Genomic DNA, 14,526 nt, shown 5'->3' on the forward strand with positions numbered 1-14,526 from the left:
AGGGGGATGGGTGTTATACTTTCTTTTGAAAATCCAAATCACGACTTATCTTTAAAGATAGATGTTGAAGTCTGTCGTTGAAATTGTGACTGAGGTCAGGCCGCCGACAGATGTTCAACAATACATGACAATAGCCAAAACGCTAGATATCATAGTATAGCATCGACCAATACAGATGCCTTATGCACCTCTGTAAAGCTTACTTTTCAACAATAAGTTCTGTAGAGGTAGGATTCTTTAACGTCGTTGATTATATTCTTAACTACAGATTGTATCAAAATTTCTTTTGGATGATTTATGAGTGAAGAGTATTCACTAAATCTACAAAAATGACCTTTTACCAATTTTAATTATTGAAGAAGAATGTATTTGAAAATATCCTTACCTTGTAGTGCTTGGAATGGAACGTAAATCGGCGGTTCTGGATATTCTATAGTCACCTGTCTCTTATCTTTCCCACAAATCTGAAAGCTAAAATAAAATGACGTAAAATCAGTAAATATCTGTTTATGAAGAGTTTGGAAACACGCGGTTTGATTAAAACTACACCCCTTCTACTTACATTCGCCATCTTTACATGATCTCTACATTTGCATACAACCTAAATACATGCTGTTATTTGTTTTTTTCAGAATTGTAACTTTTCAATACTGGAAATAAGATTGAAAACAAACATGTGTTCAATTTTCTCTCTTCTTTTAAAGGGGTATGGTCACGATTTTGTTCAAAACTTATTTTTCCGAGTTTGATATTTACATTGCTTCAGAAAAACATCGTTTATATCAACCGAAATTTGAGTGTAATTTGTTGAGTTATAAGCGAATTATCGAGCTTGAAATTCTTCGCTATGTAAACAACTCGCTTGTTTACATTTTGAACGTTAAAGTAAAAATTTCAGTGTTAAACCTAAAACGAATGTGTTTAACGTTAAGAACTGTTTATCTATGCTTAAAATAAATAAAATGATAGACAAATAAGCTGGTAAAAGATTTTTTACTAGTATATTAAACCTATGTAAACAAAAAGAGGGCACGAGCCTTGTTTACATGACAAAGAATTGTGAGCCCTGTATCTTGCTTATAACTCCACGAATGACTCTCAAATTTAATTTGCTCATTAGAAATGCACTTCTACATGTAAAACATTGTTAATAATATAAACATAAAGATAAAATTTGATCAAAATCGTGACCATGCCCCTTTAAAGAGTTCCAATAGATTTGTTAAGGCAATGGAAGCCCTTCCGTGATTGATTCGAAGTAAAGGTCGTGCGAATATGCCCTTCTGTAGATACCCGTCGATACCTGACGTGTGTATGGAAAATGGGTAGGTTTTAATCAGAATAGGAAACAATATGTTCGTTCAGTGGTTCAAACAATGGTTATAAAATATTCATGGTGATCGATACATGTAATATGTATCTATAATTTGAAGTGCCGCACTAGCTCATTCATGCATACATTTTCGTCTAAATCATACATTTCTTCCTACCACGACTTTTTGACAGTATTTTTCAGTATAAGTATACTTAATGAAAATAAGTATTTTCAAACTTTTCGATTTCAGCTTTCTTTTTAAAGTTTAAAATATTTCACTATAAACGATTAATTTCCATGAAATAAATAAAATCACTGGTAAAAAATATCAAAAGTTTAAGGAATGGGGATTTTTTTTTTGGAAAAATTCAAATTTCGACTGATCTTTATATGTAAATGTTGAGGTCAGTCGTTGAAATTGTAACAAATGTCAGGCCGCAAAAAAGACGTTCAACAATACATGACAATGGCCAAAAACGCTAGATATATTAGTGTACAGTAATCAATACACAATTGCAAATGCCATTACGCACTACATAAAGCTTATTTTTCAAAAATAAGTTCTGTAGAGCAAAAAAACATGAATGGCAATCTACCTTTCTCAATCATTAAAGAAGAATGAAAATGTTTTACCTCTACTGCTTGGAATGAAACATAAGTCAGAGGTTCTGTATATTCTAATGTCATCTGTTTCACCGATATGACATTGGGCGCACGGCGGGTGTAACCGGTCAGCAGAGAATGCTTACTCTTCCTGGGCACCTGCTCCTACCTCTACCTTTTTGGAGTTTCGTGTTGCTCTGCTTTGAATATGTATTTTGTTTTATGGATTTTTAAGATGGTTGACGGTTTGTTATTGTCATTTTTTCATCCCTCGCATAAAATACCCTGCAAAATTAAATAATTAATCGTTGAATACACACTTATCAAAAGGTTGGAAACACGATATGTTTTGATAGAATGATAGAATATTCATGCCGATCGATTAAAAGTCCAGTAATTTTGCGTTCATACATGCAAACATTTTCGTCTCAATCAAATTCTTCTTACCACGGCTATTTGAGAGTAATTGTCAGTATAATTACACGTACTTAAAATGAGCATTTTTAAACTTTTGTTTCCTTATTTCTTTGGAAGGTTTAATATATTTTTATTAATTTGAACAATTTATTTTTTAGGGTCAATAAGTCGGTCTAAATAGTACTCAACGTTTTGTACGATAACTTAACTGTGCCATCTAACTTACATTACCTACTACATCTACAACATGTCAATTTTATCAATAATAAACAATCTTTCCAAATATGTTTGGAAATTTTACACAGATTTAAACCTGCGTACTTTGCTTAAAAGAGGATCATATATGATATTTTAAAATATAATTCAGTGCGTAAAATAGACAGGTATTCGCATCAATACTTAGAAAAGTGACCAAAGAAAATATAAATGCTCTTAGAAATGTATTGTTTGAACTTTCATTTTATGAAAAGAAATGATCGGGAGAGACCGCTCATCATCTTTTACTTGAAAAAACTCTTTCTCCTCTTTATATCTTATTAGCGCATTTTCTAAAAGGCCTTTCACTTCTTTAAAGCCCGAACATTGAACAACCAACACTTTTTTCACCTGTAATACCTTTAAAATATTGCCGTGTGTCAATCAAGTGTGAAACTATAGCACCCAGTTTGATTTGATCATCCGAACGTGATCTGGCCAGGACGGTAAATGTTCTGTTCACCATCAGTTAACAAAATTTACTCTGTTTTTGAAATATCTTGAGATCATTTGAAATTTTGTCCGTGTCTCTTGATGTGAAGTTTTACAAGCTGATAAATGTTAAATGATATCTAGAGAACAAGAGGAGTTTTGGGGGTTAATAATAACCAGCAATATTCAAAACGATGATTTAATTAATCATTGTATTAAGCAAAGTGTTAGAGACAACTAAAACATTTCATATGACCAGTGAACCAAATGATAAATTAAAATAAAGGTTCGTTTCTGACATTGATTTCTATTTTTACTCGCTTATGCAAGTTCCAATTAATATGTAGTTTATCTTTTATTATTCACCAAAACTTAATTCAATTAAATACAGCATCTGGTTTGTTCGATTATTGTGCGTCGACTATAGCAATTGAATACATACAAGAAAATACACAAGCTGTTCGTTGTGTACTCATTGTGTCATTTGGAGGGTGTAAATATCTACATATGCATAAATTGATACAATCCAGGGTATTAAACTAACTTGAAAACTGTGTTAGTTGTTTTGGTCACCGAACATTAATGTCCTAGTGACTCGCATAACGTTTACATAGTCCTCTTCACCCAAAATACGCCTCTCCGTCAACGTGGAATCGTCCCCCTCCCAAAAAATAACAATAAAAATCGTGTAGCCCAGAATGCTGCAACTATATTCAAGTCATACATACAAGTCATTCTAACTCAATTATCACTCAATCATACTTGCGCATTTCTAATCTTTTAAATATTATTGGACCATGGGCAAATCATAGATCTGTATCATTTCTTTTTATTTATGTCTAATTTAGCAAAGTTTCGCAACATTATCTTACGCGTGTTTTCTATTTGAAACAAATTAAGTTTATGAATCATATTATATCATCAGACTAGTACTTAAATTAAATGCATTGGGACAAATTTAAAAAGTGCATCCAGAAGGTATTGTACACGTACATAAAGACCCGACAGCACGCTAACATGCTGTAAGTCACTGCATTATATTAGATCGTATGAACACGCATATGTTAAATGGACCAAGAATATAGGGGGAAAACAACCTCAGATCTGGAATACGTAGATTTAAAGTTAAAAGAATTGCAAATGCCTCTAATCAAAATCATGAGTGGTCGATCAAAACTAATGAGCGTTTTATTCAAACAAAATACGATTACACTGTCATTTAACGACCCTTTACAATGAATACAGAGTAACGTGATATTCTACAACAGCTTTCAGTTATGACGCAAAACTGGTCAATCACCAGTAGTTTGGAGAGGATTTGGAAGAATCTTCACATTTGGAAAAGACAAATTTATAACCAGACTTAACATGCGACCAAAGTCATACTGGTACTTACTTAAGAAGAGGAACAAAAAATCTTTCAAAAACCGGAAACTACATACATTTTCAAAAAAAAAAATCTTGACATTTACTCTGGTCCATCAAAGAGAGAAAACTCTTTCATTTTTGCTTGGGTTTAACGTTTGAATTTTAAAGTTGATCACATATCAGTAGTAAAGTAAGATAAAAATGATTTAGCATGCTCAGATATGAATAATAATATTCTATCAATTGAACGTTCCTCCAAGATATGATTTTCATTAAAAACAGATTACAACCAGAACAATATTGATTAAAATATGCAACTGAGTAATTTCGATAATTTGTTCTAACCACATGGGTATGGTGGGGATTGCATTTTTTAGGAGTATATAGAGTAAATCTTAAAAAATATTCTTCTCTGAAACTGATTAGGCAGGCAAGCTGTAATTTATTGGAAGCTTTCTCAGGTAGTGAAGATTCATTTTTGTTCTAATGAAGATCCTCAAGGATAGGATGGGAGCACACTGGGGATCGAGTTTTTATTTAGGAATATACAGTGATATGATTGTAAATCATTCTGTTACAAAGGGGCCTAATAATTAACATAAGAATATACAGGGGATTTTTTTCATGCAAGATCTATTATTCGATGTTATTTAGAAAATTCATATATGACTCCTTAAAGCTGATTTTATTTCTTCTTTTGTTGCTCTGGTGAGAAATGTGATCCATGTTTATTGTTATCGCCCCTTCTGCCCTTGTTGTCATGATCAGCGGGTGAATTTAAGACTGACTGAATTTCAATGTCTCAAATTATCTTTTTTTAACACAGTTATGTGTGAGAGAATTCAAGACGGGGCGAAACTGTAAACATGGGCAAAAATAACACATGGCAAAAAAAAAATGAAAAAAAAATAAAAATGTTTATTGATGGCTTATTTACTTGTTTGTATTAGTAATCATATGTGATAAATAGTTACATATGTGTACATAAACAATTTTCACCTGTGATTTTTTGTTTATATAAACTTTACGTATTCCATTGTAATGAATTCTGCTTCATACATTTCTCTCGGCTGACTTCATCATCTGAAAACGTTATTCATTAAATTATTACTCTTACGTTCTGTATGCGGAACTTTGAACATGCTAGATGTTTAAACAGATAGATGACATGTCGAATTTTTTCCTTTTTTAAGTTTCTAATATATTATAATTTCCTTATATCTTAAGATTCTTTTTTAACGAATACTTAAATAATTAAGAAATTACCGACTACCGTCTGCTTAACATTCTCGAAAATGTCGGTGGTAAATGTATCAAGAGCTAAAAAGAAACGCAATGTTTTGTCTTTTAAAAATATTTTTTAATTGAGAACGTAAATTACAATACTTTTCTCAAAGTTATTTCAAATTATTCGGACATATTAAAAGTGGCTCACTACATGCACAATTGCTGTAAACATTTTACTTTCATATCGGTATATGAAATTATGGCAGATTTACATGTAATTCCCCCAAAACATGATAATAACTGAATTCCAAGATGGTTCTATGCATCGGTATACTAGTATTTAACATAATAATATTCATGCAATCAATAATCATCATGTGTGTTGCAGAACCTCTACTTGTCCATTGGGTTTAAAATACATTCTTTAAGCCTTTTTTTCCAAAGAACAGAATCTGGCCGAATGTTTGCAGAAAGTATTAGGAAAAACTATACTCCGGGCGAACAAAGTAACAAAGACCCTTTAAACTCATGAGATTTCATCCATTCTTATGGATGTTTTGTCGTTTTAAAAACTGATTACTTGGTATCATTTTGACAAAAATTTAGAATCCCTCAGGTTTTAATGTTTACCTTTATGTTGTACCACTTTGAAATAAATATGAATATAAGTATTTAAGTAATAAAAGTATTTAAGATTTAAATTGAATTATAGTTAAAGATAGTTATAGATAAACTAAGTATTTGCATGGATTTCAAATATATTTTGACCATCGTTTAAGTTTGTACAAGAATATTGTACATCGGGCGTTGACAGAGGTGAGATCGATTCTTGTGTAGCACGACCTCTGGTGAGACAACGTAAATGCTATTAGACGAAACACATTTTAAAATTGTTAAGTTTCTTTTTTGTTGGGGGGAGGGGGGGGGGTTGTGCTTTTGTTTTTCTGAAGCATATATAATTCGTAAAAAAAAAAACTAAACTTTTAGTTCCTGTAATTTAAATAAAACCAAAAAAAAAATATTGAACTTACATTGCGTTGATGCCGTTAATATAATCATGAGTTAATATAGAAGGGTGTGTGTGTCAGGTTATTCTGTAAGCGTTAACTCTTTGTTTACTTTTGTATATCGCAAATCTTGTATATTTAAACAATAAATCTATAATAGTAAGCATAAATGGAAATTAGTTTGAAACATCACAACCCTTCAGTAAGACTATACATGTTTTTCAACTTTAAGTGGTCGTTTTATATTATAAGACGTGGACAATTTAACAATCCATTTTGATTTTGGTTTTTTTATGTCTGGCAATTACTATGAAGTCAATGCTGATTTTTGAGGTCAATACAATGAGTTAGATACTCGAGAAGTAAATATTTACCGAGCCGAAGGAGTTGCAGACAAAATGGAAAAATTAAAGTTACAGACTGCGTTGTAAATCTTTCTTTTGATAAAGTCTGTTATATTTTAATTTTATTATATCATATGAATGTTTAAGTAAAATGCATATGAGATTATCATAGAAGCAGATTTGTGGAGCAAAATTTGATTCTAAAAGTAAATTGAGCTCATATTGCCTTTCATGTACATGTACATGTACATGTAAATATATACCAACATTTTCGACTTGGATCTGAATTTACTTATTTCACATATATTACATGTATCAGAGAATCAGGATAAGCCAAATAATAGATACGATCTCTGAACTACCCCCCCCCCCCCCCTTCGGCTGAATTCGTACTCGTTTTTCGTTTAACAATGTCATTTTGTGAAAAATATACATATAAAAAATCCATACAACTAAATTAATGTACACTCATTCGCATTTGATAAAATGTTCATCTCCTACCTCAGTTTATGCCTGTATTAAATAGCTAAATACAATAAAAAACAATGTCTATTTAGGGAGGTCACCCCCCTCCCCCACTTGGATATCTCAATCTTATTAAATTCGCTGTAAAGGGTCCGTATCAGAGTCTTACCTTCCCCACAGCAAACATTAATATGATATAACTATTTTTTTTTAATAATTAAAGCCGTTACGTTCATATAAACATGCAAGACTTTTGTAGACGGGGTCGATTTAAAAGATTAATATTTGGGCTTTGTAAAATGTTCTGCAAGTACCTCAAAGGCTATTGCACATACTTAGCTTTTTGACACCTTTGTTAAATCATTGACCAGTGTAACAAAATAGCTTGTGTATTTGTTTTTGGTTAAGGTATAAACTTTAAATCCACACATTTCGTTTATAACAACATTTGATATTCTTTTTATAATTACATGTAGATCTTAATTTGTGTAGTGCCAGAGTAACTTGACCATGAAGTTCATGTATTTTTTGTCCATCAAATGGTATTTCAAATGGAGACAGTCAGCAATGTACAATGTTTCCATATCCTAAACTGTTGGAATTAACTTCTGCATTGATTTTCTGTCTGTCATCTCTCCTGAAGGCCATTTCGCAGGAATCTGAAAAACACTTTTTTTATCTCAAAAGCAGCAGAATCACACCCTTTGTCCCTGGTTGTGAACATACAGGCGCCAATTTCTCGTAAGTCATTAGTATAAGCCGGTTCATTTTCATTCGGAAATAAATGATTCAAGTCAATGCATATATTTTCTGATCATTATTGGTTTTTGTTACAAACCCCCAAGTGTTCCTGTCGCTTCATTTTAGGAATATTAGTCTAGAACTCACTTGCTTTAGCGTTTGCAGTTCCGTCCACCTTTTTATTACGGGCCGCCAGAATTGTTAAGGCGGTCCGTTATTTGATATACATTGAAATATTTTAACTGCGTTTCTGCGATATATTTTTTTTAGATATTACACAGGGCGAAAAACCATCTTTAAGCAAGTCCTTAAAGGTGGCTTAAAGGTGACTTAAAGGAGCTTAAAGGCTATACAACCTTTAAGCCGCCTTTAAGTCACCTTTAAGCAAGTGCTTATAGGTCCTCAATGTCCAAACTTCTTTAAGCCATCTTTAAGCCACCTTTAAGCATCTTTAAGTGGCATTTACGCTCCCTTTACACTGCCTTTACACTGTCTTTAAGTGGCCTTTAAGTCAATATTGATCAAGCTGAACAATAAAAACATATATTAAATGCAAAAGCTCTTTTATAGAGATGGGAGGGGATCATCCGAGTGATAATCTAATTTCCAAGGAAGGGGGGGGGCGTGTTCCAGGCGGTTTTAATCGTCGCTCCATTAAACACAGATCGCTATCATCAGCACCGCTCCGATGGACACAGATTGCCGTTATAAAATTCTTAATTTTTGGGGGGTTTCAAAATTATTGTAGGGATGAGCGCAGTCTCTGTATCTTAATATGTGCATACAACTAATTAAAGTATGTTTGTTTCCTATTATAAATTAATCGGTGAAAAAAATATCTCTCTCTCTCTCTCTCTCTCTCTCTCTCTCTCAGTTCATCCGGTTATTAAACAAAATAAAGATAATGAACCAAAAATGCATGATTTAATTTGATAATCGGTTTAAGGTTTGTATTTTTTTTTCAATTGTCATTATTTCTAACTCTAGATCTGGTAGATACATGTTAAAGATGAAAAGACTCTCAACTGCCTTTGTTATATCGGGCAGGATATTACTGCTTTGTTTGTCTAGACATAGTTTTGTTCGTTTGTGTATATCTAATTAGAGTTTATTGTTTGTCCAACTTAAGAAAACCCCTGGAACTAACACAGAATATACAAGATATACACAACAGTTGTGTCGTGTGCCCAGGTGCATGTTTGTGTATATCTAATTAAAGTCTATTGTTTGTCCAACTTAAGAAAACCCCTGGAACTAACACAGAATATACAAGATATACACAACAGATGTGTCGTGTGCCCAGGTGCACGTCCGGGTTTCTAAAGGCGTTGAATTTTAGTATGTACGAGTATACGATAAGTCTAGTGAATAAAAGTTAATTTACATTTGCAATTCATTTTCAAAGTATTATTTCCTAGCTCTGGGTTTCAAAGATGTTACGTCTACAAATTAACGATACATGTATGTAAGAGTAAAATCTTGAGGCTAATTAATTAATGTACCGGTGATCATAAATAGGGGTTGATTATTTAAATATATGTATAAGGGTAAATATGTCAAATATACCCGGCCTGGCACATCATACATTTGTATGTACAAGTCATTTGCAATTGCCACATGCAGTACATACGTCACCGGTAATTGGTAATTTTGTTTGTTATAGAATTGATAGTTTAAAAATCATGTACATACAATTACATGTAAATATTTAAACATATTGGAACGGCGCCGCGATCATGAAAACCGGGAAATTGCGGGAAATTGAACAAATACCCTAATAGTATCAATGTATTTGATAAAAGAAATGAATTCATTTTCTTTCTTACATTTTTATAGCTATAAATTAGATGAACGTATATCTACTCGATTTAAATTTATTAACTAAGAAAGCCTACTATAGTGAACCTAACGGTTTCCATTTAGGTATAATATATTTTTGTTCACTGAAGACCAAGTTCCGTATTTCATTCTAAATACATGCATGCATGTAATTTATAAATTAGATATAATTGATATAATTTTCAAGTAAACACATTCGATACAGTGATTCAATATCCACTGATATATAGGATATAAAAACGTTTAAGTATATGTAAGTTGCCGTGGCGCAGAGGAAGTGTGGTGATGCTAATAAACTAAGGGTCCCGGGTTCAATTCTCGCCGTGGCCGGGTTTTTTTTTGTGTGGTTTTTTTCCATTTTTCTTTTAGAACAAAAACCGTTTTAATACCTTTTCTTTCATAAAGTTAATACATTTTGTTGGAAATTAAGCACATTATTGAATTAAAATTTTTTTAATGGCTTAAAGGTGGCTTAAAGGTAGCTTAAAGGTGGCTTAAAGGTGGCTTAAAGAAGTTTGGACATTAAGGACCTATAAGTTGTCCTTAAAGGTGGCTTAAAGGTGGCTTAAAGATAGTCTTTAAGCTGCCTTTAAGCCATCTTTACGCTTTCTTTAAGCCACCTTTAAGCAACACATATAGCTTAAAAGTGGCTTAAAGATCGTCTTAAAGCTACCTTTAAACACCTTTAAGCTATCTTTAAGGAGGACTTAAAGATGGTCATTCATCCTGTGTTAATTATTATTATGCTTATTCTTTTTTGATTTAAAGTTCATTTGCATGTAGAAATATGTTTTATGCCTTTTAAAAATATTAAACTTTTTTTTTACTCGTAAATGTAGGTCATTGTCTGTCGTGTTAGGAGTGTTTTTATCGAGATTATAATCGATTTGGAAAATTTCAAAGTTGTTCATTCTTTTCAAAACGGTATATGGGACATACTAAAGACCTGAAAGACATATATTTTATTTATATATACTTGAATTTCTATGTCCTGCATCAAATAAAATGACTCTGTGTGTGTATTTATGATAATTCCAAGTGATTTGTGGTAGAAAAATATCATGAAATGACATCCATATCAATTAATTACGCAAAAATATGAAAGATTTACCGGAAAATTTGAGCTAATCCAATTTTTTAAAAATTCTTTTGAGAAACTCATGCATTTAAATAACCATGATTATCTTCATAAACTGAAGTGTAGATAAGATATTATTCGATTTAGGAAAAAAAATATCCGGCTTATTTTGTACCTTTAAAATTGTGCAGATTCCTCCGGACGAGCATAATCTTACATGTGCCTCTAAAATAACCCATTTCTATTTTATTATGTGATCCCTTCAAATCATACACTAATGCAGTTTTAATTCAATACAATGCAACAAAAAATTAAAATGGTTTGAAATACATAATATCCAAGAGTATAAAGATGAGTAGAAGTTTGTATTATAATATTGTACAAATTATGTGTTCTCCATTACTTCATACTATGGCAATGACCATACAATTTTCGATAGAAATGCTTACAGTAAAGAACTCGATTCTTATTATAATAGTAAAATAGTAAACGTGCAATTGCTAAAAATATATATAAAATTACCATGAAAATTAGTACAATTAACTTGTTATCTTCTTCTTTGGGGTGGTTTTTTTTATGTAAACAAACAATGATGATTCATATAATGCAACAATTAAATTTGTTGCGGTCTATTTGATGCTTGCGTCAATATTTCTATTTGTAGTAGATATTATTGACAGAAGTTGTTTTGTTTAACGCTATCAAGTCATCGTTTAGCGCTTTTACATTGATCGCTTTCTTGACAAATAACTTTAATGAGAAATTATTCCATAATCCAAATGATTTGACATCAAATCTTTTGTAAAATGATATTGTAATTTCATAGTTATATTTATTAAAGCAAAAAAAAGACGTTCATGCTAATTGCCTTATTTTAATCAAACCGATGTATACTGATGATCTCTTTTCAATAACAAGAGACCCATGGTTCAAATCCTTTACACAAGAACAAAAGTTCTTGTGTCATTTTATTTCGAAATGTTGTATTGTAAAAATCTATTATATTCCAAGACTTAACCTTACATTAAACAATACATAAAAGAAGCCTACTTTTTCGGACATCATTTTTTATATTTCTCTACGACTTTAATGGAGGTTTTTGAAAACTGGTCAGCAGAGGATGCATCCATCCTACATGGCACCTGTTTTTACCTCTAATTTTGCTCCTGCTTTGTATTTTTCCTTTGGATTTTGATTTCAAACACTGTTCGTTATCACCATATGTAATTCATAAATTTCAAATCTTATAAATCCTTATCCAAATTAACGCACTTTGTTATAAGTGTCAATGTATAGTTAATAACAAAATACTAACACACATATTGCACATCAAATTTATTATAAAAAATCTTAAATAATATCTACCATAAAATAAGTGCATATATTTTTTGTGACCTTTTGTAAAAAAAAAAATGTCAATTTTGAATACAAACGCATACATATATACATGCATAAATACATGTCAGTAAATTTTTAAAAAATATTATATTTTTATAATCGAGATTTCGAAAAGTAATATTTCATTGATACAATAAAAATAAAAATAATTGCTTAAATGTCGTTTCAAAAAATACACCGTTTGTAATTAATGTCCTTCAGTATATGCAATATGTAAAAATGAACCATATCCTAGTAGAAACCACTTTTATTAATATAAAAAGTAACCAGGAAATTATTACAGAGTTCATGCTCTATATGGTCTGTGATAGTATCAGTAAAATATAATCAGGTAAAACTATTTTGAAAACAGACATGCATAGAACAACATTTGGGATTGATATATAAGGCACTACAAAGAGTTTTAAATTCAAATAATGATTTATCAGCAGTTTGTGAAATCGTTGTTTTATAATCAATCTACACAATTGACTTAATAGTTCAGATAATGGTATTATCAAAGTAATCATACCATGGATAAACGGGTTTTAAGAGGTAGTAAATAAATTAAATCATTTGTTAATTAGCTATGCAATGATAGATCGAGTCGTTTTTTAATAATACTTAAAAAAAATACTTAATTTATTATATACACAAACATGAATACATGACAGGAGGCTATAAATTAAAACTATGAGATAAAATCTTTGATATACGCAATCATCTATTACCTAATTTAAACTGGAAAGTTAACCCTTTGCTATGCTTAAGAAAAAACAATACAAAGTTACACACAGTTATATACATTACAAATACATGGAAAACACACAAATATAACATGACAACTCATACCCTCCCCCCCTTTTAAGATTATATTGTTTTTATATTACATATTCTGATGTTTGCAATGCTTTTAATGCATTTCCAAAAGTAAATGTTTGTACATGTTGATATCAGTAAATATCAAAGAATTATCAGTAAAAATGGCACTTTCAGTACTTTTTTAGAGCCACCAGTGCAAGTTGTTATCATGATATAGAATTAACAACAATGCGTAAACAGAGCTTATACCATTGTTTACATACCGAACACTTAAAACCTGGTTTAAATGAAAATTGAAAATGACAAATTATAGAAACTGTTGATTTGTATTCATAAAGAACTATAAAAGAGAAAGAATCTGAAATACGGCTTTCACCAATATATTTTACATATAAAAACAAAAACATGGCACGAGCCTTTTATATAATTACAAAGATATGTGAGCTTTGTTCCTCCCTATAACTTGACAAGTAAATTCAAAAATTTGGTTGAGCAACCCAAGTTAAGCATCGCATATATTTAAAAAATAATTTAATTCTCTTTGTAACGCGCTTTCTGATTGGCTAAAAAATATTTTATATCGTATAAAAAATGCTGCCTTCGTCATAGTAAGACTAACGTCGAAAACGTATCAATCTGCTTAATGTTGCGTTTAAATTTTATACATGTTGATGTCAATTGTTAAGTCAAATGACCGGTTTTATTTACAATTAATAGCAAAAAATTAAATCATAAGGAAGGAACTCAATATTTCTTTGTTTTATACGATATAAAATTGTTTGGAAGAGATATTTTTTTATCAAACCGCTTTGCATAAACTTCCCCAAACAGTTATTATCGTAAAAAAAAACCTAATATACTTAGATTTAATCCTTTAAAAATAAGTTCTAAAATTTAAGCTCAATTCTGGACCATACGCTATAAAGATATATTCCAAAGCACAAACACATTTCGACAGAAAAAGTGAGTCCAATCAATAGGCATAACTGGGTATGCTTAAGAAAATTATGATTGATTTTCAAACAAAAATGCAGAGTCATAACAACAATAAGTATAAAATCTTTCATTTGGACATCTACCTTTGTGCATTTTTTTTTCACTTTTCACTTTCTATTTTGCTCTCCACAGAGTCCAAAGCAACATAACATAACTTATTTGTACAATCAAAAGTATATAAAGTTGTAATTGTTCATTGAAATAGTCATCTGTTCTTATATTTTTTCTTGTCTATGTATA

Source organism: Magallana gigas, chromosome 1 (genome assembly GCF_963853765.1).
Source record: "Magallana gigas chromosome 1, xbMagGiga1.1, whole genome shotgun sequence".
In the NCBI taxonomy this organism is placed as follows: domain Eukaryota; kingdom Metazoa; phylum Mollusca; class Bivalvia; order Ostreida; family Ostreidae; genus Magallana; species Magallana gigas.